Consider the following 15,269-nt stretch of genomic DNA (forward strand, 5'->3'; position numbering starts at 1 on the left):
AATGACATATGACTGAACACTACCCCCCTAAGATAAAGAACAAGGCAAGAAGATCCACTCTCACCACTTCTATTCAATAGCATACTGAAGATCCTAGACAATAGGTGGGAAAAATAAATTAAAGGCATCCATGTTGGAAAGGAGTAAGTAAAACTATCTTTACTTTCATGGGGAAAAAAGTTTATTGAAACTACTAATTGACTTTAGCTAAGTTGAAGGCATAAATTCAATATGCAAAACCAAACTGGATTTCTATATACTAGCTAACAATTAGAAATGAAATCTTTTAAAGCTACCATTTATCATAACACACAAAAACATTAAACATGTGAGGGGATAAATTTAAAAAAATATGGGTAAGATATGTGATTCCACTCCAAGGAGCTAAAAAATAGCAAGCAAATCCAAAAGACGTTGAAGGAAAGAAATAAGGAGCAGAAATCAACAAAATTTTAAACAGACATAGAGAAAAATAACCAAGCTAAAAGCTAGTTCATTGAAAAGATCAACAAGATGTGTATATGAACAAACTCATAGTTAGAAATGCAAGATAAAAAAAATAAGTCAATAAAGACAGCATAAGTCATCAGTGTGAAGAAGGAAAGAGGAACTATCTCTTCAGGTCCTAGACACAACAAAAGGATAAGAGAGTCTCAACAACGTTAGCCAACCAATTCAACAGCAGAAGAACTGGTAAAATTCCTTGAAAGTCAACCCCCAAATCTCCTTCAAGAAGAGGCAGACAACCTGCATAGGCCCACATCTATTACAGAAATTGAATTCCTACTTAAAAACTGAGCTCAGAGGGTGGCACTGGTCAGTTCTGCCAAACGTTTGAGAGAGAAGTTAATACCATTCTACAAAATGAGGTGTCATTTTATGGTTTTCGACAGCAATACCACACACAAGAAAACAAACCTACAGACATTATTCTTCATGTAACTAGACCTTAAAATCCTTAAAACATGCTCATATCAAATCCAGAAATATTTTAAAAGGATAAACATCACAACCAAATAAGGTTTATCACAAGAATGCAAGGTTGGTTTAACCCTCAAGCTTGTTCAACATAATTAACCATATTAACAGAATGAAACAGAAAAACCAGACGATCTTGCCCACAGTAGTGAGAAATGGCTGACAAAATCCAGCACCCACTGCTGGTACAAATCCTCAGCAAGCTGCACACAGACAGGAGCCTCCTCAGCCCAACCCAGGGCCCCCAGAGCCCTCCCGCTCCCTCCTTCTGATGGGGGAACCACACATGGTGCACAGGGCCCTGGGTGCAGGCGCTCAGCTCTGTGCTGCCACAGCAGGATGAGGCTCAGTTCACCATGCGGGGCAGAGGCTGGCAGATGGAGTGCACGGGGTGGCTGTGCCTGGCCAGGCTGAGCGGGGCGGTGCAGGTGTGGAGCTGGCAGATGGAGCGCTGGCTGGCGGCCGAACATGACTGTCGCAGCCATCAAGGCCACACCTCAAATGCTGCAGTCCTTCCATGCACTCATTCCTCAGTTTAGTAAGGAAAAGCAATGCATAGGTTTAAAGACAGGAAGGAGGAAATCAACTGATGAGAAGGTGAAGGACTTCAACAGTCTGGGGTCGGCAGGTAACCCAGGGAGCCTGACTGAGACCATCTGAAGAGCTGGGCTATTCTAAGGAGACAGGGAATGTCTCTGGTGCTTCCTTTCATTATCCTTGTTTTGTTCCTCTTCTGATTATTCCCGAGGAACTGAATCCTCCTGTCTTATCTGTGCATAGTGGTCTATTCTCCCTGTGTCCCAGAGTGACTGTTCTCTTTGAGAAGAGAAGGCTCTGATTAACAAATCAGTCTTGTGTGACTACATGTACATATAAAATCATTTAATCTCTACAGAAAACATTTTATATATGAGGAACAAGGATATGGAGGCACAAGGATGTTAATCAAGCTTGCTAACATAGGAAACGGCAAACCCACAGTTCCAGGAGGCGTTCTGTCTCCATGTCTCCTGCTCTAAGCGCCTAGGCATATTGACAGAGCTGTATACTGGTCCTTGATGCCCTGCTGTTTCATACATTGCCCATCCTGGTACCATAATATTTTTGGCTGGTGTATAGGATTCTCAGACTCTTACTGCTTTTGATCATCCTTTCATTTTATTTTTTAAAGATTGGCCACCTGAGCTAACATCTGTGGCCAATATATTTTTCTTCTTCTTCTCCCCAAAGCCCCCCAGTACGCAGTTGTATCTTCTAGCTGTGAGTGCATCTGGTTGTGCTATGCCGGATGCTGCCCCAGCATGGCCTGACAAATGGTGCCACGTCCATACCCAGGATCCGAACCAGTGAAACCCTGGGCCACCAAAGCAGAGCACACAAACTCAACCACTCGGCCATGGGATCAGCCCCAATCATCCTTTGATTTTTAACAACATACTTTCTCAATTTACATGACAAATAAAAATGGCAAGCAATAGGATATATTGGAGTATATGAGGAAGCCATTTGGTATAAACCTAATTCGGCCTGACTTTTTTTTTTTTCAAAAGGGCCTGACTGTGGCTATTGAGCACGCATTGCATATCTACTTAGACATTTCCTATGGCCAGAACAAAGGCCCTTGAGATAAAGGTGCAACTTTCCCCCACATTAGCATTTCCTTAGGGATAAGCATTTTTCCTTAGGCTAGGAACTGATTGCTGCACTCACCTCCCAGCTCACCTGTGACCACCCAGCTGGAGACAACAGACTGCCACCCTGCTGTGTTCACAGAGACAGCAGACCTACCTGCTATTTCCATCAATCGCTGTGCCGACAGAGCAGTCTCTCGACTATTGTAAAAGGGACATTTCAATCCTATGTGAAACATCCTCTTTGAGGGTATATAACCACCCTTATACCCCGACTTCTTTGGAGTGCTCTGTTCCTTTGTGGAAAGACTCTCCCGGGTTATAATCCTCAGATTTAAGCTCAGAATAAACTCACCCAAATTTTCACTTATAGATTGGATATGGATTATTTTCGTCGACATACAACACACTGTACAAACACGTGGAGGGAGTCTTTCTTGATACTAAAACTTGACCCCTCTTTCTTTTGTGCACCTATTGTACTCTATATGCACTTTTTTCACAGCAAGTAGCAGGTACAGGCTTTGGAAACACACCAGTGTGGACATGGGATGGCAGCTAAATCAGTGCTTAGAGGGAAATTTAGCCTTCCATGAATAAATTAGAATAGAGGAAAGACTATTAGCATCAATCTCAGCTTCCTTCCCCAGCACTAAAAACAGAACTATCAAACTGGAAGAATATAAGAGTAAGGCAACAAGAAATCAAAGAGCAGAAATCAATGACATAGAAAAATACAATAGAAGCAAATCAACAAGCCTAAAATTTGTGTTTTGTTGATATTAATAAAATTAGTAAGCCCCTAGCAAAACAGATGGAAAAACAAAAAGAAAAAGAAGAAACCAAATTACCAATATCAGGAATCAAAGCATAGGCGTCCTCTACGGGCCCCAGAGACATTAACAAGATACTAACAAGATTTTTAAGAAATATTTTGGATAAAAAGTTGACATCAGAGATCAAAATGGACCACATTTTAAAAATCAGCTAATCAGGGGCTGGCCCTGTGCCCAAGTGGTTAAGTTCGCACACTCCGCTGCAGGTGGCCCAGTGTCTCCTTGGTTCGAATCCTGGGCGCGGACATGGCACTGCTCATCAAACCACGCTGAGGCAGCGTCCCACGTGCCACAACTAGAACGACCCACAATGAAGAATATACAAGTATGTACTGGGGGGCATTGGGGAGAAAAATAAAAAAATAAATTATTTAAAAAAAAACTTATCAAAGCTGACACACACACAGAAAAACATGAAATGAGAAAACTTCTCTATTGGCTAAAGTGGATCAATTATTTAAAAATCAAATCAAACAACCAATCAACAGTGACACCAGAAAACATTGGCAAGGAAAACTCCAGACCCAGACTATTAAAAGACTTCAAACCTAAGGAAGGAAAAAAAAAAACACCTAAATTTTCCAAACTCTCCCAAAGAGGAGGAAAAGAGGAAATATTTTTCAATTTATTTTATGAGACCAGCATTAAATTGATACCACAATGTGACCAGATCATTAGGAGAAAATAAAATTATAGATCATCTCTTTCATATACTTAGATATAAACATTCTAGGCAAAATATTATTCTATGAATTCAGCCACCTATGAAAATAGAATATACCAGTGCTAAGTGAGATACACTAAAAAATTCAGGGTTGATTTAGCATTCAAAATTAAATCACAGAAACCATTCCATTAGCAGAAAAGTAAAAGAGAAAATTATATCATCACCTAGAATCAATGTAAAACATAATTTAATAAAATTCAATATTGTTCATTAAAAAAACCTCTTAGGCCAGCCCTGGTGGCCTAGTGGTTAAGTTTGGTGTGCTCCATTCGGTGGCCTGGGTTCAGTTCCCTGGCACACACCTACACCACTCAAGTGTGGCCATGCATTGGTGGCAGCTCACATAAAAAAAAAAAAATCTGATTGTTGGTTTAAAATGAACCTATAGCAAACATCATACTTAATACACAATAATTGAAAGCTTTTTCCCCTGGATGAAAGCCAGACAAAGATGCCTCCTATTACTCATTTGTTCAACATGCTGCTGGAAGGTGAGCCAGAGCATTAACACAGTGGAAAGAAATAAGGCATAAGGATGAACAAGCAAGAAATCAAACCACCAGTAGACACGGATGGTACCATTGAGTGAAGTGGAAATTCACCATAATCTACAATTATTACAACAAACAGGTAGATTTTAGTAAAGTCACTGGATATAAGCTTGATATCCAGAATTAATTTATTGGCATATGTCAGCAAGCTAAAAATAGAAAGTAATGTACAGGGGCCAGAATAGAAGGCAATAGATACAAAACAATAAAGGATTACTTTATAGAATATCTAAAAAAATAATTCTTCAAATCAGTAAGAAAACGCAAATGACCCAACAGAAAAGTGAGCAGAGAGTGAGTACAAAGAAACAGAAGGTGCTGCTGCCTGTCCTATTTGGGAAACTGTAGCTCAACGGAAGTAGGGAATTGCACCGTCCAGGAGACAGGATCCACACAGGGATTCTAGTCTCATTGGAAAGACACTGTGTGTCAGAAGGTAGGAAATAAACCCCACAAAAGTTCAGGGGCCACCCCCCTCACTGAAACTTCTAGGAGTCCAGTGGCGTTGGGCTTGTTAAGATATTGCTTTTAAGATGAAGGATAAGTGGTGCAATCTTGTCCCTTCCCTCCTATGAACAAAAAGGAGGCATAATGCCTAGTGGGCCTCTGTGCATTTTGGAGGCAACAGAATCCTTATCAGGGTGGATGACTCAAGCTCAATGACTGAAGGACTCGAAAGGCTACCAGTCTTGAGTAGGGCCCAGAACAAGAGAAGGCCCTGCAACAGGTCCAGGCTGCCGTGGAAGCTGCTTTGCCACTGGGGCCACATGATCCAGCAGACCCAATGGTTCTGCATGTGCAGATGTTGTGTGGTGCCATCAGCAGGCCCCAGTGGAGGAATCACAACACAAACCATTATGATTGGGAGCAAATCCCTGAGATCCACTGCAGATAACACCCTCCTTTGGAGAAACAGTACTGCTTGCTACTAGGCCTTAGTGAAGACTCAAGCATAACTATAGCCACCAAGTGACCACGTGATCTTGGCTGTCCATTTTGAACAGGTCTTACCTACCTTTGGTAGGTAAGGAGACCAGAACATTTGGTGCACACAGCAGCACTCCATCCTCAAAAGGAAGTGGTGCCTACGAGATGAGGCTGGAGCAGGCACTGAAGGGCACAATTAAGTTACTTGAGGGTATGGCCAAAACGTCCATCACTTCCACTCGGGCTTTCATTCTCCCAGACTGTGCCTGTGGCCTCATGGAGAAAATCCTACAAGTTGACTGAGGGAGAGAAATTTCTGCCCAAAAAGAGTTGTAGAAGGAAGTGCAGGGATTCCACAAATCCGAGTTCACAGTCCCTGCCGCCCTCAGTCCACCTGCAAATGACATTCCGCTGGCCTTGTCCTCTCCACATGCATTTTGTAATTTTTTTATACGTTTTTCCCCACTTAGTGCTGCTGCACTTCAGAGATTGATTAGAAAACTACAAGTTCCACTATTTGGTCAAAAGAACCCTCAACAAGAGGAGCAGAAAACATTCCTTCCTTCTCCAAAGCAGTAGAAAGTCAGCCACTGTCCTTTGGCAGGACGTGGTCCCGGCTAGGGCTATTTGAAAGATGCCCACATTTCAGTGGTTGCTGCTCTGCCTGTAAAAGCTCCTCTGGCTTCTAAACCCCGGGAGTTCTGAGGGGCTGTCTGTGCTCCAGGCCCAGGTGAACCACACTGCAGTGAACCTGTCCTCTGAGGAAGGGGGTTTGGAGGTGTCCTTCAGTAGCCAGGGAGGGGGCTGACCCTTCTCTCTTCTTGCACAAAAATAAGCCATGACCCTGAAAGATTCCTTCATTCAAGGAGGAATGTGGGATTCTGTGTCCCATTTACATAGCACAGGAAGTGAAAGAACCACACCACTACTGCCAGGCTGTAAAAGAAACAGGATTTTAATATAACATTGAAATCTAATGCTTACTATTAACCACAAATAACTATCGACCCTCCCAAATAGGTAAATAGGTGCTGGGGTAGAGGTGTCAGGGAGTTGGGTTGGGCTCATCCCCTCTCTGCTGGGCTTCAGGGACCCCAGGGAAAGGCTTACAATGTTCTCCTTCCCATGCTGAGTGTCTGTGCTATGTCCTCACTGCTCACAAAGAGGCTGTGTCTGCCCTGGCCTCAGGAGTATGACCTGCCTCTGGGACAGGCTCTGTGCTGAGGGCCTGGAGACTGAATGGAAGAGACTGATTATCAAGGGGCCTCCCCAGTATTGCAGTGCATCTCCCTTCCCACACTGCACTCTGTGCTCCAAACCATATGCTGACTGCTTAGTCAGCAGCACCCCATTTGTCCCTGACCGGGGAGCTGTCATTTGGCACCATCCATTTCCCAGGGGAGGAAGTGGAGTCTCAGAAAGGTGAGGGGAACTGCCCATTGCAGCAATGCTCAGTACTGCAGCTGGGATGCCACTGCTGGCTATCTGACTCCGCAGGCCAGCGCTTAGCCCAATGGTCTACTCAGACCCTGGGCTCAGTCACTGCCAGGGCGGATGCTCACACAGCCCTGAGCTTGAAGAGAATGGGTTCTTCTTGGCCTTGAAAAACATTTGAATCTTGCTGGCCCACTGGAATGGGGGCTGGAGGTGGCAGGACAGGATGGAGCTATAGGGCAGAGTGGACCTGTGAGTTACCAGGAGCCACGCCTCAAGTGACCCTCTTGTACCCTGCCAGCAGCTGAGTCCCAGTGCCCCAGGGGTCACCATGTAACAAAGTCTGGGGCCGACCAGGGAGCCATGGCCACAGGCTCTGGAGCTGGTCCTAAGAGCGAGTCCACTTTGCCTTCACCCAACTCCTGTCCCCCCACCTCTCATCCTCACTAGGGGCTCTATGGCATGGAGGCAGGCCACAAATTTCCCTCAGACTATACTGAATTGAAGCGTCCTGGAGCAGCAAGATAGTTTTAATTAGTTTGAATTGCTGGGACAGAGAAAGGACAGGATGTAGACAGAGCCTGGGTGAGGGACACTGTAGGGGCCTTGTGGAGGGTGGGGAAAGGGGCATAGAGCCAGTATGGAGTCTTTACTCACATGGGAGCCCTCCTTCCTTCCAATTCCATCCAGAACTTGCCTGTTCTCATGGTTGGGTTGAAACAGCTTCTCATCCAGGGAGGTAGGCATCCTTGGTGTCAGTCCCTTCCCCCACATCCCAATGTGATGGGACCCTCAGTTCTGTGTATTTATCTTTCCCAATAAATGTAGGATGCAAGGGATGGAGCCAGGGAGGTTCTTGTCTGAGGGAGTCTCTGAATTCCACAACCCCACTCCCCCCACAGTGAGGCCGCAGCTGCTTTCCTCATTCCATTTCCCACAGTTCAGCACATTGCCCTGGAAGGCAGACAGCCAAAGTCCTTCAGAAACAACTCCCTTAGACCAGAACTAGCCCCATCCACACCTCTTCCAATGTTGCACTGCTGCCAGTGGGCCAGCCTTTCCAGAGACAGGACTTGGACCTGGGCCAGTCTCTGGGCTCCAGACCAGGGGGCACAGAGCAACTGAGGCAAGAGACTTTGTAACCCAACCCTCTCTGATGACACATGGGGAGACTGAGACCTGAGGCAGGAAGGGACAGCTCAGCCACTGATGTGCTCCCTGACTTGGAGGGGCCCGACTTCTCTCCCTGCTGGGCAGGGCCTGAAGGAGAGGCTGAGGCCAGCTCAGAAGTAAGCTCCTGCAGCTACACAGTCAGGCAGCTCTGAGCGTTACCAGCCCAGGGAATGTGGGCAACCTGGATCCTCAGTTTACTCATCACTAAGTTGGGCCTGTTGCCCTGGCTCCCAGGGGAAGCTGGGAGGCTCTCCGGAGAGGACCTTTGCCAAATGCAGACAGCTCAGGGCTCAGGTCTCAGGGCAGGACTCTCTCCTCCCCAACCTCAGGAGCCTGAGCCCCCAGGGCCCTGCCTCCAGGCTCACTAATCTCCAGATAATCCTCCATCACACATTCCAGCAGCTGCAGGGAACTGAAGTATGTGCCAAGGAAGGAGACAACACCCTGTGCCATCAGGTGGTGATGAGCCCCGCTCTAAGGTGCCCTCAGTTCCCCTCTCTGGAAACTCCTTTTGGCAGGCTTTTAGTTAATACCTGCCTTGATATGGGTTCCCCTACATTGAACCCAGCATATATGGGGTTAAAACCAAAAGCTCTCATCCCCTTCCCCTGCTTCTTTAGTTAACACTCATATGTAAATATCTGTTTCTTTAACCTTTGAGGCCTGGAGCTTCACTACCAAATAGAAGTTAGAACTTGTTAAAGCCCAGGTGGCCTCCCGCTGGGCTCCCACTAAAGTTGTAGCTGATCCAGGGTCCTTGAAGTCTATCACAGGGAAACTGATGGCCAGAAAATGTCAGGAAGCTCCAGCTTCTGAGGCCCCAGCTCCTGGGCTTCCTGGAGTCAGAATCCACCATCCACCATGAAGGCAGACCACCAAGGACTCCCCATGCGGATTCCCTTCTCTCACCCCCTACCTACCTGCAAACAGCCTCACAAGGCCAAACTCAGGCCAGTGGGAAAGCACTGACCAGCCAGGCCACAGGCTGCCCCCTCCCTACAAGTAGCCACATTCCTTTCAAATTTTAAAACACTTTACCTGCTTCTTAAGGGGAGCCAGTTCTCAGGCATTAGGAGGCTCTGATTCTAGACCAGTCTCAGCTGAAACACTCAGTCTTGTGTGACCTTGGGCCTGTGTGGGCCTCCCTGAGCCTCTTTCCTTAGCTGGAAAGTGTGAGGAGAACTCCACCTGCACGCAGGGTCTCCTGAGGACTCCATTTCATCTGTCATCATTGCTCTCCCCTCACCTCTCGAGGAGGAGCCTGCACACATCCCCTGTACATTCCTCACCTCCCTTGAATCTCATCATACCCCTGTGAAGCCTGCACCACACATCTTCTCCCTCAATTTATGAAAGAAGGAGACTGTGGCCCACAGAAGGACAGTGACTTGCTAAGGGACCGACCAAGGAGAGACTGTTCCCCCCACCAGACAGAGGCCCTGTGCCCCCTGCCTTCACCTCACTGCCAGCCCCACCAGTGACCAAGGCTCTGACCTGGACTCTCAGGGTGTGTCCAGGCACCCAGCTGGGGCAAGCCCTGGATGGAGAGGGTCAAGGTGTCCTGGGGCCTGGTCAGTGGTTCCTGCCTGCCCCACCCACACAGAGTTTCGGACCCCCAGGCTGGGCCCGTGGCCTTGCCATAGGACTAACCTCCTGGGATCCCCTCAAGATATTCCCTTCCCTTCCCTCCCTCCCCTCTTTCCAGATCTCCAGCCTCAGGTGACTTCCATGTGCAGCTTCCTGCCCACCTGCTGGTCCTTGTTGCACAGCTTCTCAAATTATCATGAGCTCTTCCTGAAGGGAGGGGAAAGAAAGAAACAAGAACTGCAGGATGGTGTAAAGGCAAATCCCTTTTATTTGAGAACCCAGAAGATTCAAATAGCCTGGGCTCTTGATGAGAGTTTTCACTGGATTCCTCTGAGCCCTGAATTCTCTGATGGCCTGGGTAAGGGGCTCTCCTGTTGTCACTGGGGTCTCCATTCCCATATGTACTGAGCAGGTCTGTTTTAAATAGTTTTGGTTTCAGTTGGATAGAGTTTTGTTGCTGCAAAATAAACACTTGAAAATCTCCAATTTGGCTCAAGCCAGCATCTGACACTTAAGGAAACTAATTTCTGAAGAAGAACGACTTGCCTAAGGTCCCAGAGACTCAGAGACTGCCCCCACCTGAACCAGGTCAGTCCCTATCACTGGGGTTTACGGTTTCCCAGGTGGTCCCAGCTGACCAAGGAGACAATGCCAACACTATGCAGGCCGTCTGGAACACTCTGGTGATGCTCAGATGGAGAGTGGCATACCCACCTGGAAGCTTGTCTCCATGTCTTCTTCAGGTGGTGAATTGAGTGACTCTACAGAAGAGAGGATGTTGTGCAGTGAGGAGAGATTCTTGAGGACTTGGTTTTGTTGGGGAAGGGAATAGAGTGTGCTGAAGGGGGAGCTGGAGCCCTGCTTCCTTCGGCTTCTTTTCCCTCATGGACTTCTCCTGTCCTGGATGAGACAGGTGCTCAGGGAACCCAGTAAGGGCATACCTGGGACTTCATAGGTGACACTACCAGCTGTGCCCTCAGTGAACAGAGACAAAAGCCAGGGATACCCACAAGCCTCAGCCACATCCTCAGCCTCCAGAGCTCCAGCTTTGACCACTGACCCTGCCTGGCACTGTGGGAGACTGTGGATGCTGAGCTTGGGTGTGGCAGGGCAGGTGACACTCTCCACCCTCCTCAAGAGCTGCCCAGGCTCGCTTCCTCCAACTGCCAGAATGTGGTTCTCACCTGCCCACCTCAGGGGTCATCTTCCAGCCATTCTGACCGCCCTCAGTCTGACTCCCCATTCAGATGCACACTCTCTGGGGCAGCAACAATCACAGGCTTTGTTTGTTTGTCTCCCATGTAGTCTAGTGCCTAGGCACATATCATGTGCCTAACAAGTGCTGAGGCTGTTGAGGCCTCTTGGGAAAGTGAGTGATCCACACAAGGACCTGGCAGCACTTCAGTGAGCACCCCTCCCCCACCAAAGGCCAGACTCTGCCCAGTTTCCTCCCTGTGCCACCTCATTCCTCTGCACAGACACGGTGAACAGTGAGCATTTGGTCATAGAGTTGGTAAGACAGGAAGCTGGGATTTGGACACAAATCATTGGTTTCCAGGTCAGGGAACAGCAAGTCAGGGGTAGCTGACAGTGTGTGGAAGGCTGGCTCCACTCGCCCTCAGAGCCCCACTGCTTACTGCATACAGCAGAGTCAACTGCACTGCCACTGCCAGGTGAGGGAAATCCAAGAGGTTAGGCCTCTTCTCCCCTCAGCAGGTTCTTGGAGGTCAAAGTGCAGAGGCAGGAAGGTTCTAGGGCTGGATCTGGATTTACTGTTATTTCCTCAGCTGGAGCTGGGCCACAGAGTCAGAGGCCTGGCCTTTCCTTCCACACTGCACTCCCAAGGCAGTCTTGTTTGGGGTCCTGCCCCTTCCCATACAGGAACCCTGAGTGACAGTCCTGGCAGTGGCAGGACAGCTAATGAGCAGGTTGAACACAGAGTCTGTGTTAGTGACTGATTCCACTGACATTCTTCTTCTGAAGGAGCAAAGCTTGGCCAAAGCAGGCAACTCCTATTGTTCTCCTTCCCTCTGCCCCACATATGTGCACTCAGGGAGAGGACCAAGGCAGGGCCTTTCTCGGTCCTTATTCATGGATTTCTCCAAAGATGAGTTCCCTAAGAGGCAGGAAAGCAAGGTTTTCCTGACTCCAGAGCAGAGGGTGAGACAGGGCAATGGAAGAGCATGCTTCACGGGTTCCCCATTCCCTGGGTGGCCTGCCTTGAGTGGCGAACTCCTTTGGCAAGTCTTTCTCAGCCTGCTGACTTGACAAAGTCTTTCCTCCACCTGGAGTATAACAGTAAGTTCAAGATTTGCTTTGAGGCCATGTTTTTCAAGGAAGAAATGAGAACTGAGAGGAACCAGCTGTCAGAGAGATAGCCTTGAACTCCTCCCCAGTCCAGTGTTGACAAACAAGGCCCAACCACAACTTACAAAAAAATGGACGCAATGAACTGAGCAGGAGGGCTTAAGAGGAGGTGAGAAACAGCTGAAGGAAAAGTGAACCCAGTGATATACAACATGTGTACCCTCAAGAAGGAGGAGAGAATCATGAAAAATATGAGGACCAAAATAAGGAAGAGAACGGAAACATCAAGATGGGTACGTGCGGATTTGGGATCCAGGAAGGAAAGATGGAGAGAGAGAGTCTGAGTGTTTCTGAGGCAGTATTTCCAGTTTCCAAGACCGACAGCAGCCCAAGGCCATACTTTGGACCAGAAGAAGAACTCCAATAGGCAGCACCATCAAGAATATCTGATCTGAGACCGGAACAAGAAGTGTGCTGATCATTACCCCCAACGTCTGAGACGTGTGCAGAGAGGGTGAATTGAAAGAATGCGCAGAGAGAGTGCTCCTTTGAAGGAATGCTCCTCAACATGAAGAGCTTCCACCATCACCCACACCCCCCAGGGAACTTCTTCTCAGTCAAAACAATGGAAGCAGAGAGATGAAGTTTTGGAAGGACAGAAGAGAGAGCTAAACTTCAAGTGGATCGATAATGAATTTCCCATCCAGTATGCAGCTGAGTGTGTCCAGTCACCCTAAGTGAACGTTCCTCTCCTTGATCATGGCACCACGGAGAGGTCAGATTTGACCGCTGGGGAATGGGGCTGGGGAAGCACAGTGCCATAAGCACCTGCTGGGACCTATTCGTGCAACTTTCCTGCAAGTGTCAAATGTGTGCCTGATAAGGCCCTCTGGCATACTCGTGTTTGAAAAGTTATCTCTCAGGATGGAGAGGGGCTTCTTCCAACTGCCAGTCCTAAGCCTTGGCCACGTCTGGCACACCTTCAGGACACCCAGGAAAGACAAGGGGGGAAAAAAGGAATCACACTCAGCCACAAGGCAGAACACAGCCACTCAACCACAAGGTCACCTGGAGGGATAGGGGCTGCAGGGAGGCCAAAGCCATGCAGCCAAGCCCAATCCCTTTACTCACAGGGGCAGCCCCATGACCTCAGGCTGTGACTCCAGGAGCTGAAGCCCCTGAGGGTACAAAGCTTTCCAAAAGCACACAAGCAGTCCTATCTCGGGGTCCCAGGGCAGACCCCATCCTCCACTGTCCAAGGCAATCTTAGGAAGGGATATCAGTGCTAGGCTCTGGATCCTACTTGGTCAGCTGGCCCTGCCCTCCACGTTCCACCCTCCAGAGTCAGAATCATCCTTCCTTTCCTCCCTCCTTCCTTCTCCATTCATCCATTCATCCAGTCGTTCATCTGCAGGACTCACTGACAGAAGCAGGTCATAGGATGAAGCTGCACATGCTCCAGGCTACCACCAGAGGGCGCTCCCACTCACTGAGAGCCCCCTGGACCCTCCCTTGGCAACCATGGGTATCATTGTGATGCCAGAGGTGCTGATTGCCAGGCATGTGCAGTTGGAATGCTGGCTTCAACTTCAGGGTGCTGGGCTCTTGGAGGATTGAGTGACAAGAGGACCCATGGGAGAGGTGACAGGAGGTGGGGAGGGCGCATGTACCTTCCTCTCCTCAGGTCCCTGAGAACCCAGATCTCTGGGTTGCTGCTGCTGCCACAGTCGCCTCCCCACCTCCACTGCCATTTCTACTTCTGCTGCTTGTGTCTGATGAATGGCTGAACGGATGCATGGATGAAAGCACCAAATGAGAAGAAAGAATGGTTTTGGATCCTGAGGATAGACCACAGCCATGCACAGCTGGGCTGACCAAGCAGGATCTGAAGCCTCTGACCTCACCATGGGACTATTATCAAAAGGAGAGAAATCCCTTTTCGAGGATGGGATGGACTCAGCTGAGACTGGATGGCCAATTCATCACTGAGCCACTTGCTGCTTAGCTGTCCATTTTCACCTTCCAGTGCTTCCTATTCTGGCTTCCTTTCTTTCGATTGGGAAGTAGCTCCCCAGGATGGTGGGATATGTGTGGTGTCGTCCAGTGGAGGGGTGCTCCTTGGAATGTACCCTCTCACTCTTTTTTCTTCTTTTCACCCAGTCTACAAGCGTCCAAGACCTTGGATTGGCAACTGGTACGTTTCCTCTTTTTCCCAGAGATGATGTTTTCGATAATGACCCCTCTGGTGTCTCTTCTTGTGGTCCAAATCATGGCTTGGGGTCTTTTTAAGCCTTGGAATCTCCAAATACTGCCTCAGAAATACTCAGGCTCTCTCTCTCCATCTCTCCTTGCTGGGTCCCAAATCCACACGTGCCCGTCTTGCTGTCTTTCTTCTCTGTGGTTGTGTTTGTTCCTCACTCTTTTCTATGAGTCTCTCCTCCTACTTGAGGTTGGATGTGTTGTATGGCTCTGGATTCACTTTTTCTTCAACTGTGCCTCATCTCCTCTAATCCCTTCTGCTCAGGCCATTGCTTCCATCTTTAGAAATCAGGGTGTTGCCCTGCTTGCTAACACTGTTATGGGGAGGATATCAAGGCTATCTCTCTGCCAGTTGGTTCCATCCAGGCCTCATTTGCTCCTTGATAAAACATGGCTTCACAGGATGATTCAAACCTTTCAACTCCAGGGAGAGGAAAACCCTTTTCAAGTCAGAAGGTTGAGAAAGACTTGCCAAAGGAGTTTTCCACACTAGGCAGGCCTAGGGAATGGGAACCCACTGGGCAAGCTCTACGATAAGCAGGCCCCACCCTCTTTTCTGGAATCAGGAAAGCCATACTTTATGCTGCTTATGACACTCATCTTTAGAGAAATCCATGATGAAGGGCTTAGAAAGGCCCTCACCTGGCCCCACCTTGAGTGCACAGGTGGGAGGAATAGGGAGAGAAGCATTGTATGGCTTACCACTTTGTCCAAAGCAGCCTGGTCACCACTGCCTCCTGTGCCAAGACTCAGTCAACAGGACAAGTATGGAGGAAAGTGGTGGGAGTCCTGACACTTTTCTGGGAACTGTCATCACTCCTGTCTGAGATGGGGACACTGCTGGGCTACTAGTTTGCCT

This window comes from Equus caballus, chromosome 24 (assembly GCF_041296265.1).
Source record: "Equus caballus isolate H_3958 breed thoroughbred chromosome 24, TB-T2T, whole genome shotgun sequence".
NCBI lineage: Eukaryota > Metazoa > Chordata > Mammalia > Perissodactyla > Equidae > Equus > Equus caballus.